General features: G+C 43.5%; 1 protein-coding gene and 1 pseudogene across 4 annotated transcripts in view; one reads left to right on the top strand and one right to left on the bottom strand.

The window, feature by feature from the left end:
• CACNA2D1 (calcium voltage-gated channel auxiliary subunit alpha2delta 1) overlaps positions 1-13443 on the top strand; it is a 412878-nt gene that overhangs the window by 222249 nt on the left and 177186 nt on the right. The window lies entirely within an intron of this gene.
• Positions 1320-1679, bottom strand: LOC118090921 (large ribosomal subunit protein eL43-like; annotated as a pseudogene).

A 13443-nucleotide genomic window follows, 5' to 3' on the forward strand; every position in this document is an offset into this window, starting at 1 on the left:
CCTGTAAATGTGGCCTGAACTTTCTCCACCATCTCTGCTCTGAACTTGCGAGTATGCCAAAGGAAAGATGCTTGCAAGTTGCATCCACTTGGTAATGGAGAAGAAGTGATTTGTCAACACCCACCATTTGACGTTGTCCTAGGCCAAACCCACTCAGTACCAACATGCACACAGAATCCAGTTGCTCCATTGAATTGCAGCCAGGCTGGGTTTAACTTTCCTCGTTCAAAAATTAATGAATAAGTCTTGCCCTGAAGACAGACTGACGCATAGATCAGGGACTCCTGACTTTACTGCTGTCTTCTGTTTTTCACACACACACCTACACACCCCTTAGCCACATGCTCACATCACACCAGGGAGCACACTGCTACATTTTGTTGCAGGGCCCCAGTTGTTTTAAATAATAGCTAACCCTGCCCTGTGGCAAACTGCTAACTAGCTCTGTGAAGGCCATAAATCCTGTGGGGCATAAGCTACACAGCCTGCCTTATATTTAAATAACAATATCCAGGCTCACCAGTGCCGGATTAATAGTAAGTGTGCAGATTTTGTATGCGCATGGCCTCATTATTTTGTGCTTTATCTCCAGGTGGCCATTTTTAAAGGCTTTCCTTAATGTTCATCTGTCTCAACAGGAGACACTCAAACCTACTGTTTTTGTTATTTGTTGTTGTCCTTCTAAAAAAATCTACTGCAGGCTGTGTTAGGGTTTTTTGGGGTGGGTGTCTCATATTGTCCTATAATAAGGAGTGGATTGATGTCATTCTCAATTGCTGTACTCACTGTACTGCTTGTTATGTGATAGCTTATGGCAGTGATAGCCTGAACATTCAGGAACATACTACTGAATTCCTAATATAACTTAATCACCCTTTTTGTGCCTGCCTTTTGCAGCTGGCAAAGAGTGGGGAGTGATCCCATGTTCTTGTTGTTTAGTCGTTTAGTTGTGTCCGACTCTTCGTGACCCCACGGACCAGAGCATGCCAGGCACTCCTGTCTTCCACTGCCTCCCACAGTTTGGTCAAACTCATGTTTGTAGCTTCGAGAACACTGTCCAACCATCTCGTCCTCTGTCATCCCCTTCTCCTAGTGCCCTCAATCTTTCCCAACATCAGGGTCTTTTCCAGGGAGTCTTCTCTTCTCATGAGGTGGACAAAGTATTGGAGCCTCAGCTTCAGGATCTGTCCTTCCAGTGAGCACTCAGGGCTAATTTCCTTCAGAATGGATAGTGATCCCCTTATTTCTACTTGTGACTTTATTATTCCTTTCTGTGAAAGGTGCAATATCCTGAAAGGCTTGGGGCAGATTCCCCCCCCCCCAACGTTCACAGCCACCTTTAATTGACAATAAGGACATGAACTGTAGAGGAGGAGTAACAGTGCAACAAAAATATGCTTCTACTGGTCTTTCAATTCCTTTAGTCTTCTGATGGCAGATTTCACCATCCCCGCTGAAGTAGTGTTGTATGTCCAGGCGCCACCAGCTACTGTTTTCATACAAGAGCCACAATGCCAGATACCCACAGCTTTCCTCTTCATTTTGGTCTTGCCACAGAAGGAGCAAGTATATTTAGCCTGTTGGCTAATTTCAATCTTCTTCACCATTTTCCTCAGGGAAGCTTCATATCGGGTACCATATTTACCCACAATCCCAACCTTCTTGGTTCATTTGGCCATCTCGTTACCGCTGCAGGCTGCAGAGCCTTGGGGCAGATTTTTAAAATATCTGTGGCTTGCCTGATTTACTTCCAGGGGGCCATGTCATGTCTGCTGTCTACCATGTTGCTCCTTTTTATTTACCATTTAGCTTAAGTTCACTCCCTCCCTACCCCCCCAACACCCGAACAGCTATTGTTGGCTGAGAGCTTCCAGCATCCCATTTGCTCTTATTCATTAAGGCTTAATTGGGAACAGTCAACCACATCTCCTGGCAAGGGCTACATCCCCTAATTGACACAAGTGATTTATTAGAAAAGAGAATTCCCTTCAGAAAGCCCCTGCGCTGGAAAGCAGCCGGGACTGATAGAGCAGTGCTGTTTGCACAGATGTTAATCGTTTGCTAATAGTAAAAGTGATGGCCGTATTGTTCCTTGTTTTTTGTTTTTACTGCAGCACAACGTCTGTGTCTTTGCATGTGGGAAAGCACTCTAGCAATGCAAATCAGAGCTCTAACAATGTGCCAAACATGAGTTGGCAGCTATCATTTTAGAAGTGCCACTACCTGATCCCACCAACCTGGCTCATCAAATTGTCCACTTATCTCATGTGTTAGGGAGAGCACATCAGGCCACATCAGGAACTCTAACATCCCTGGTTATTCTGAGGGTTTTGAAAATAGTATCCATAGCTTAAAAGGCATTTTGGGGCAATTTAAACCTGAATATATTGTAGGCTTTTCCTTTATCCTTTAAAAACCCTTTTCTCTCTCATCATTGACGCCTGAAATGAGTTCTTTGCATCCTGCCTACCACTATCATCACCACTGAGGGATGAAATGGGCAGTGGCAATATGACTCATTTTAGTTTAAAAGTGTTAGAAAGCGAACACGAGAGGACAAGCTTCCATGCCAGCTGACCATCAGAAGAACTAGTATGTATCTTTAAGTGTTGGTGCCTCAGTTTACTTTTCGTCATCTCCCCTCATCATCCATTTTTCCTTTTGTGTCATTTCGTTTAGACTGTAAGCCTGCGAGGAGGATTTATTTTTAAATTTGTATTGGTTTTCCATGAGCTGTTCTGTGAGAGTTTTCTGCTGAAGAACAAGATGTCAACACTTTAAATAAATAAGAAGGTCCCTGCAGGCTCAGACCGTGGATGAATGTAGACCAACATCCTGTTTGCAAAAGTCACTTGTCAGATGTTTCCAGAAGTCCACGTTGGCAGCTGAAATCTTAAACTAGTTATGCAATCAGAAAATCCAGCAGCTTAAAAGAATGAGAGAGTATTTATTTGTTTATTAAATTTATATAACACCCATTCAACAAAGTTCTCTTGACAATTTTAATAAATAAAAAATACAATTTACAGTAAAAACCCTTCAAGCAAAAAACAAAACAGAAAGCAGAAAGCAGAAATCTCAGCAACTAAAAACGGCACAAAGCACCAAGTTCTCATTGAGTGCAGACCCTGAAACATCCATAGATTGTAAGTCAGGGGTCAGCAAACTTTTTCAGCAGGGGGCCGGTCCACTGTCCCTCAGACCTTGTGGGGGGCCGGACTATATTTTGAAAAAAAATATGAACGAATTCCTATGCCCCACAAATAACCCAGAGATGCATTTTAAATAAAAGGACACATTCTACTTATGTAAAAACACCAGGCAGGCCCCACAAATAACCCAGAGATGCATTTTAAATAAAATGACACATTCTACTCATGTAAAAACATGCTGATTCCCAGACCGTCCGCGGGCCGGATTTAGAAGGCATTTGGGCCGCATCTGGCCCCTGGGCCTTAGTTTGGGGACCCCTGTTGTAAGTGAAAGGTCTTGGAGAGTAGGAAGAGCTTCAGCAAATGGCCATAAAGAAGGTGCCAGGCGAGCCTCTCTAAGTAGTGCATTGTAGGAACACCACCAGACCCTCTCACTTCATTTGTTAGAGAAACCTGGAGTACAATTGAAGGGCTGAAGTTTTCCTTGGTCAGTGTGCCAGATCTCATAGTTTCCTTCACTATATTAGAACAGCTGGAGTATCATGTATTTATGCTGGAAAAATAACCTGCACCAATGAACTACCCTCCTATCTTTCAAACTACTTACTAAAACATCAGGTAGCATTATAGCAAGCTTCATTTTTCCTGGCTGAAATTTCAGCTTGCATTTCCCCACAATGCATTTGGGATGCCATCATGAATCACTTCTGAAGAAGTGTGCATGCACACGAAAGCTCATACCAAAATAAAAACTTAGTTGGTCTTTAAGGTGCTACTGAAGGAATTTTTTTTATTTTACTTCGACCCAGACCAACACGGCTACCTACCTGTAATCATGAATCAATGTCACCCCCCTCAAAGAGAAGCAGATGAACTGGCACTGAGTGAATGATTGACACTGGCCACTTGCAAAGCTAGTCTTTACAGTATCATTCACTGAGAAATGAGCATCTTCTGCGCCCATCAAACATGTCACTGAGTGGCGTATACGGTCGTCCCACTTACAGTGAAGCTTGATTTCTAATCAGTGGTTGGTAAATCGGCTGTTACCGGCGAAATTATAAATGATATCAAGGTATGAAGGAGCAGGTGTTTACATCCTAAGCTGTATTTGAATTGCAATGCATGATGACTAAACCGACCATCGTGCCCTAATCCCATTATTCAAATCTATGCATGAATATGTATCTTTGCCCAAGAACTCTTCTTCTCCTGAGCAAAAAACAAAAAACAAAAAAACCCTTAATTTTCAGTCTTAAGGATAACACCACTTGTATCCTACAAAGATTTAAGGGGTTTATAAATTATAATACAAAGAATCCTTACTTGAAGGCAAGCCTGTATTAGTTTGGTCCCAGAAGCGTTCCCTTTGAAGGCTGTGTTTATGCCATGCTAAAAATCAACATTCAACCCTGAAGCTAGTGATTCATCATTTTAATAGAATACATCTTCCCTTTGAGAGCACTCTCATTTATATCAAAAAAACTTGAGTGGAAGTGGCAAGAAGCAGTACACTGTAATTGTTTCTCTGGTAAATTAATTTAACTGAAATTGTGTTTCATTGTGGTGCTTTCAGTGAAGGGTTTTTTTTAGAAGAAATAGGCTTTTTCATTCTCTTTCTTCCCTGCACTAGAACGTAGGGTCCATGGACCCTTTCCTCAGTCCTAGGCTATGGTCCCAAACCTTTCAACTGCCTGCTAGCAATGACACAGGTAGCATCTTTTGTCCTTTCTAGTCCATCATCTTTGGACTAGAATGCCAGTATTTTAAACTCTGCTGCAAGAGCATTGCTCTTAGCTCATGTTAAATGGATTTCGGACAAGGGCCACATGCCATTGCTACTGCATGGCTCTTCAGCTCTAGGCAAGTCCTAACTTTGTCAGATTTGGCAAGGTTAAGTGGCACATAATCCAATTAACACAGAATAGCAAGAATAGAATCTCCACCCAAAAGAACAAGGACATAGAAGAACAGGTGCCGGCCATATTAACAGAAGCTCCAGTCTTGAGCCCTGGGTCATTGTGAGCGTTTTGGAGCATTTTCATACACAAGGTTTACATAACCACTGAGCCTTTCTCATGCTACTTATGTGATGAACTCTAGCTAAAATAGGTTCTACGCCAGCATTACAAACTGAAACAAATTTGCCTGCTGCATACAAAGCAAACACTGCAAGAAAACACAGAAGTAGTTCTTGGTAGCTACCTGTCAGAGCTGCAATTTCAGTTCCCTGGATATTGGCCAATCTAGACGTCTTCCAGCAAGACCCGTTTATCAAAATTGGCTTCTGATAGTCATCATGGGTAGATAGTGTGATAAGGCAAGATGGGTGGGATGAGTCTGGGAGAGACACAAAGGTAGCTTAACTCCCGTAGATGGTTACTCAGAAGTACTGCTGAATTCAATCACAGTTCCAGGTAATTTGTGCAGCATTGAATCATTAGTTTACTTCTGAGATCTCTAACATATTCATTCCTTTCTCTTCCGTTAGTTCTTTGGCTTTAAACCTTTCCTGCTGTACTGCTATATCTCATTATATCCTCTACTGTCATAAATAAATCTACAGACAAGGTATCAGTCACATCTCTAGCCAATACACTAGCCTTAATTATGCATTTCTTTTACTGATGTTATTCAAGGCCACTTGAAGTCCTTCCAACTCAGAAGTGAATATTAAGTAACCTGCAGTTTAAATGCAGAAACATTTTTGCCCATGCAGCTATGAAAGGTCAGTTCTGCTATTATGCCTTCCACTTGTCCCTCTGCAAATGGGTTTGCCTTGCCTCTGTTATTGAGAGTTGTAATCCTGGAGTTTCTGCTAATTTTAGGATTTTGTCCATTGTTATACTTTTTCCCATGTAAAAAGGCATTTCGTTTTATGGGGACTGTTTTAATCTGAGTAGTGTCAGTTTTCATTATTTGTTTTAAAATGCGTCTCTTTCAGCAAGTTACGCTTTACTATCTATTCCTTCCAGCAGCACCTTAGATACCAACTAAGTTTGTCATTGGTATGAGCTTTCGTGTGCATGCAGACTTCTTTCAACTCTTACAAAATACTTTACAGAGCTGCCCTTTCAGCAGGAGAGTTGAACCATTCCTTTCATGCTTCGGCTCCGATTGTGACCCTGATAACTTGCTAGGATTGTCTTCAGCTTTAAAGTATTTCTCCCTTTTGCCATACCAACATCTTGCTTTATACTTGAGTTTTAACAGAATCGCTACTTTGTGTTTTTTTTGCGATCTGCAATTTTATTAAAGTAGAAACTGACAAGTCGTAATTAAAAAGTTAATTGGGACCTGCCATCTCATCTGATATCATTACTTTGATCCCACTGCATTGTCACCAGAACCCAAAGCATTGAATATTTTGATTTCTTTTTGTTTATAATGGGGGAAATTATGCAGGGGAGATCATAAAAGATATAACAAATCCTATCTATGACTTAATGTTTTATATATGTTTACATATTTTGTTGGAAGCCACTCAGAGTGCCTGAGGCACCCCCGTCAGATGGATGGAGTATAATGCCAAATTAATGCCAGATTTTCATTTTCAGAGGTGCCTTCAGTATTCTCTAGGCACCTTATTGTATGTAGAAAGCAATGTAGGTCATGCAAAATCAGGTGCCACTGAAAGTTCTGAGTTTTCTTCATTCAGCACCTTTACACTGACTTTTCCCTGAAGATTTCTTTACACTTCACTTGGTGAAAGTTTACCTCTAGTGTGAATTCAAAAGAAACAGGGTTATTTTAAATCTGTATCTTGTATCTTCCAGAATGAGTGGAATTCTAATAAGTGATCTGTCAATAGTATTTACACATGTGACGAATTTGCCCTGTTGTCTAAATAGTTTGGACTCTACTCCATAAAATAATTAAAAGTATAGTGAGATCAGTTAAAATCTCAGCTTCTTACCATGCTATCATTTCCTCTGCTTCTGTAGTTTAGGGCTGAGTGTGAAATCTTGGAGAGTTAGAACTGCACCATGCACTTACTAGAAGGATTATCGGCAGGTTTGTAGGAACAAGATACCCAAAGTGGGGGAACCCCCCAAATAGCCTAGTGGCCATGAAACAGTGACTGACTATTGGGGGGGGGTAGAAAACCTGGTTGAGGGGGATGTAATGGAGAATCACAAAATAAGAACTGGCTGAATAGAAGTACTCCACAGAGCAATAACTTGGTATGTATGCAAGTTGTTAGGCCAATACTAATGAAGTGGCTTCACATATCGTTTAAACAAATTAATCCAGATATATTTCTTAAGGCCTCAATAATGATTTATGTGTACAGTATATACCGTGTTTCTCATATTATAAGTCATGTCTTATATTTATTTTTTTCTCAAAAAACACAACATGGCTTATTTTCAAGGGATGTCTTATTGAGCTGCAGCTCCAGCCAGCTCCCGGGCTTCGCGCGCTGCACGCTAAGGCTCCTGCCGGCTGCCGGGGCTTATCAGGAGCGCGCTTTGAGCTGCGGCTCCAGCCAGCTCCCGGGCTTCGCGCGCTGCCCGCTAAGGCTCCTGCTGGCTGCTGGGGCTTACCGATAGTGCGCTTTGAGCTGCGGCTCCAGCCAGCTCCCGGGCTTCGCGCGCTGCCCGCTAAGGCTCCTGCTGGCTGCTGGGGCTTACCGATAGTGCGCTTTGAGCTGCGGCTCCAGCCAGCTCCCGGGCTTCGCGCGCTGCACGCTAAGGCTCCTGCCGGTTGCCGGGGCTTATCAGGAGCGCGCTTTGAGCTGCGGCTCCAGCCAGCTCCCGGGCTTCGCGTGCTGCGCGCTAAGGCTCCTGCCGGCTGCCGGGGCTTATCAGGAGCGCGCTTTGAGCTGCGGCTCCAGCCAGCTCCCGGGCTTCGCGCGCTGCCCGCTAAGGCTCCTGCCGGCTGCCGGGGCTTTGCTTAGCAGGGTCCCGATCCTTTGTTCTTTGCCCGCCGCGGCTCCTGCCGGCTGCCGGGCTTTGCGCGGCTTGAGCTGCGGGTCTAGTAGGGTCCCGGCGCCGCGCGCTGAGACTCTACCGTAGCCGGGCTTCGCACTGAGGCTCCTGCTGCAGCTCTTGCTGTGCGTGCTGCAGCTCTTGCTGGCTCCCACTCGGACGGAGCTTCACGTGGCAGCGGCATCCAGTTCCGAGGAGGCATCTTCCTTTTCTTCTTACGGTACCGTATTTTGCACAGACCTGCTCCCACCACAACCCGGTACTGCTACGTCTTATTTTCGGGGTATGCCTTATATTTCGCCAGGTCATGAAAATCCTGCCATGCCTTATTTTTTAGGGATGCCTTAAAATATGAGAAACACGGTAAATACTTCTGTCGGGAGATGTGTATTGTTACATAAGTTGGGTGCCATCCCCCCCCTCTCTCTTTTTAAACAAAGTTTATTTCAATTCCTTAAAATATTACATCAGAACAAAAAAGAAAAGAGAAAAAGAGTTAAATACATAAAAATAATCCAGCATCAATAAAGGCAAACAGAAATAGAAAATAGAAACAAAGACATTAATCAAAAAAAGCGAATAATACAATCCAAATAATATATAATACAAATAATAATGCAATAAAGAAAAAAAGAAAAAAAGGAAAGTAATAACCTTGATACAAGGTTTAAATTGGAAAAAATAGAAAAAAAATACTTCCTATTGTTTGCGTACCGCTTTCCTTTACTTAATTTCTTTTATCTTACTTCATCTAAGTTGCTATTTACACATATTCTCTATATTTCCCTGCATATCCTTCAGTCTAAACAAATCACCAAATCGATAATTATCCCTTCTTTCTTCAAATAGTCCTCAACGTATTTCCATTCCTTTTTACAACTTTGTTTGGGGATATTTCTAATTGCTGCTGTCATTTTGGAAAGGGTGCCCTCCACACTCTCTGCAATATCCCAGTGGGTTCTAGGCATTCATCCAGGACCTGTGCTCCTTTGGAGAATTGAGACACGGCAGAGACTGTTGTAGCTTTAAGAAATATGACTTGTTTACCTATTTACACATTCAGTCTGCATGGAGGGAGTCCAGATCTTAAAGCTTGATTGCTTCAAGAGAGGGGCTTGTCTCCCACAGCAGTGCAGCCCTGCAGTCCTACAGGCAGCCTGCCCAAGATGGACCCCAGTTTTTTCTTTCCCCTTCTTCTTCCCAGCACACCTTCCTAAATACTCTCTATTTCTGTCATTTCGAACCCACATCCTCTCACCATGGCAACCTTTGTCTGCCCAGGGTCTCAGATGGGCCCCCAACCCCTTTTGTCATGTTACTACCTCTATTCCAGATGAGGCCTTGGCTTGGAAAGGAATCTTAGCCTGTACTTTCCCACTGACCTCCAATCAAAATCCTTCCATTAATTAATTTATTGGGGGGGGGGTTTCTATCTCTCTACAGTGGTACCCCGGGTTACAAATGCTTCAGGTTAAGCTAACCCAGAAATAGTACCTCAGGTTAAGAACTTTGCTTCAGGATGAGAACAGAAATCGTGCTCCGGCGGCGCGGCAGCAGTGGGAGACCCCATTAGCTCAAGTGGTACCTCAGGTTAAGAACAGTTTCAGGTTAAGAACGGACCTCCGGAACAAATTAAGCTCTTAACCAGAGGTACCACTTTCTATCTACAGTGGTACCTCTACTTACGAATTTAATGTGTTCTGAACGCACATCTGTAAGTAGAAAAAAATTGTAAGTCGAATCCCATAGGAATGCATTGGGAGAAAAAATTCGTAAGTAGAAAAAATCCTATCTAAACCGCATCCAAGATGGCGGACGGAGCTCCATTCGTAAGTAGAAACATTCATAAGTAGAGGTACCACTCTATCTATCTATCTATCTTCTTGCAATAAGAATGAGAAAGGGAGGGGAGGGACAGTGGGTTATTTGGCTTTGTCCTCTAACGTTTGTTATACATTTTTTAAATTATAAAACCTCCATTTTAAAAGGTTTATTTAGATCAGATTGTACATTTATATTTTCAGTGCATATGGTTTCAAAGAAAGAAGGAAAACCAGGGCTTCATGGTTACATAGAGCTCTTTAGCCCAGGCTCATCCGTTCAATTTTGGCACAGCCCTCTCCCCCAGCTCACACTATTTGACCCACGGTGAGGAGTTAGCCTGCCCATTTGCTTACAAAACCAGAGCTCCTTCTGTAGGTTAGCCTTTAAGATGTACCCTGACATCCTTCTGGTTAACTGAACTGAGGGTCATAGGTCTTTAAGGTAATGCCCCAAAATGCAAACTGAAAAGAAATGGATGCTATCTGAAACCCAAGGCAGGGACAAATTGGTCAGGAGATTTATTTCAGAAAAGAGAGAGAAATTTTGCTGACTGTCAGTGGTAGGTAACAATGTAATTCAATAAGCGAAGGCCAAGTTTGAATAGATGGAAAATTAATCTTCAGGCCCTGTCTCCTGTGGGATTTTCCTGTGTGATTATTGATTGCATTTCAGCTCCTACCTCAGGAGAGAAATTGGTTGGAGATAGGTTTTAATTGTATTCAGAGCTGCCTTGGATTACTTTCATTTACAATATATGAGCTTCATTGTTTTGGGTGTGTTGCTTTTTAAAAAATGAAAAGGTTTGTGGAGATATGGAAAATGTAGCAAATATAGTTTAGGCTTTTGGTAAGAATAATAATTTTAGAGCCATTATTGTGTGATAGGTATATTATTGTAAGCATTCTCATGAGGTTTCCTGAAGTCAAAATAATTATTACACCACGTGAGTAATATTTTTTACTGTGTGATTTTAGTGATTTTTATTAACCACATGGTAAAGGTAGAAGCTTATTTCATTTATTGGATGTGTGTACTTCATACAGTTGAGTTGTGCTTATTGTTTTCTGTTACCATTTTTATTGGTTTTATTGTTGCACAAAATAATGTGTTTGTGGCACGGGGAGAGAGGGAGGAGGAGTCTGGGCAGGAACAGCTGGGAGGAGAAGGACAGGAAATGGCAGGAGGAGAAGGGGAGGGGGTGGCGGAAGCAGCCACGGAGTGAAACGGCACGCTGATGCTGAGCCAGAGCCCCAGCACTGCTCCGCCAGCTCGGGAACAGGGGAGGGGGGCTACGCAGGTCCCATCAGCTAGGAAGAGGTGGGAATTGAAACGTAGAATGCAGAGGTGGAGATTAGGGCTCCCTAAGCTTTTATGTTGGGGGGGGGGAAAGCCGCCAAAAGTTACTTCCTGGATCTGAGTCCGACAGTACGGATGGCTGAATGATGTCTACTGCTTTTGTACATCTATATATACAAAAATGTAAAGGGTCCATGTTTGGGACTTTCCACTTTTCTCGGAAACCGCTTGACCGATTGTGTTCAAATTTGGACACAGCGTCCAGTACCAATACGCGAGTGCCAACATAACCTTAGATTCCACACATGCCAAACCTTTGGCAGGTAAAAATGGAATTTTCTAAAAAAACCAACAACAACCATAGTGCCCTCCACTGGACAACAAGGGAACAGACATAATATCCTTTGGTTTTCCATGTGTGCTGGGAAATAGAATGGAGAATCAGCGTCTCCATTGGCTGCAGACAACCGGTGACATCACAAAATTCCATGGCAACCAACTGAAAACAGGCCTTTTGCAGCAACAAGGCCCAACATTGCCCAGCCAACTGACTAGACTGCACCATTGCCCAGCCGGGAGAACTGACTAGGCCGCAACATTGCCCAGCCGGGAGAACTGACTAGGCCACAGGCCACAACCAATTGAATATGTGCCTTTTACAGGCCCTTGCCTTTGGGTAGGATAAAAGATAAGGGGTGGGGTGGGGGGATTTAACAGAACAGGCATGGGTAGGGGAGTCAGGGTTGGGACAGGGCAAAATTTTACAGGACACACATATTAGGGGGGATGATTGTGTTCAAAATGAAGGGGGAATCTGAAGGTGAGGGGACTCTGAAGGGAGGCTCTGAAGATCCATTTAACATAAAAAGGTCCATTTAACACAAAAAGCCACAGCAACGTGTGGCAGGCCAGCTAGTATGTAAATAAAGACTGGAAAATATGTACAGCTCGGAGTAATCAGCACCATTTCTGGCTGAGAGCACCACTACTCTCACTGTTTGATTGTTTGATTGTTTGTTTGTTTGAGAAGTGGATGGAGCAAACTCCATTATATCTCACAAATATATACCACTGATTATCCTAGCTGTAGTTTTAATATACTTAAATATACCTTATTTACAGGTGAGGGAAAGCAACAGGAAAACTATAGGAACTGAAGAAGGACTTGGAAATACTTTTCACTGCCTGTGTTCCAGAGATCTGTGTGTGTGTGTGTGTGTGTGTGCAGTTGCTGATGTGCTGAAGTATCATCAATGCAGACCTCCCAAGTGTCCCTATTTTCCAGGGACAGTCCCGGATTTACAGAAGCCATTCCGGTTTCTGATTTGATCCTGGAATGTCCCGCTTTTCCTTAGGATGTCCCTATTTTCATCAGAGAAATGTTGGAGGGTATGTTAGTGTATAGTGCTTTTCTTCACCATAGTTGACAATGACAAAACCCACTCCCATGCGCAGGTGAGTAGCATTGTGCCACTCCAGAAGCATACACTAAAATGATATTGGAGATGTCAGCTGTCTGAAATATTTGTCAAAAGCACAACCCAGGTTTGCATGCCAATGAAAATCTTTCTGATATTCTGCATCCTAGCAGAATATCAAATTTGCTTACATGCTGCACATTTCAGACAGTGCGATCTAGGTAGGAAGGTAAAGCCCAGCCACAGAAAGAAAGGTCCCATGAATTGTTTTGTGTGTCTTATGAAAGAACAGTGGTGGATACAATGGAGATGTGGATATTATGACAGTGGGTTGTTTAATATTATATTAAGTATATACATACAATGGGTGAAATGGCCCTAAAGCAGGGGTGGGGTTCCTGTGGCCCTCCAGCTGTTTTGGGACTACAAATCCCATCATGTGGCTGGGGCTGATGGGAATCAGAATCCAACAAATATCTAAATCAGGGGTCCTCAAACTTACCCGGCTTTGGGCTGGATGCCCGCCGCGCCGATTGCGTGGTGGGCCGGAGGGTGGGGGAGCGCGTGCGGGGGGGGGCTTGGGAGTGCGCGGCTGTGCATGGCCATGCGCAAACGCTATTTCTGGCACACTCCCGACCTGGAAAGCGCCAGAAATAGCTTGTGCGCAAGCCTCCTCCGACCCGGAAGTGCACCGGAAATGACGCGCGAGCGCACAAGCTATTTCCGTCACTTTTCCAGGTCGGTAGTTGGCAGCCGTGCCGTGCCGGTAAGAGCGGGCAGCGGGGGTCCCCGGGGGCCGCATAAAAGAGCATCGGGGCCGTA

This window comes from Zootoca vivipara, chromosome 10 (assembly GCF_963506605.1).
Source record: "Zootoca vivipara chromosome 10, rZooViv1.1, whole genome shotgun sequence".
NCBI classification, from domain to species: domain Eukaryota; kingdom Metazoa; phylum Chordata; class Lepidosauria; order Squamata; family Lacertidae; genus Zootoca; species Zootoca vivipara.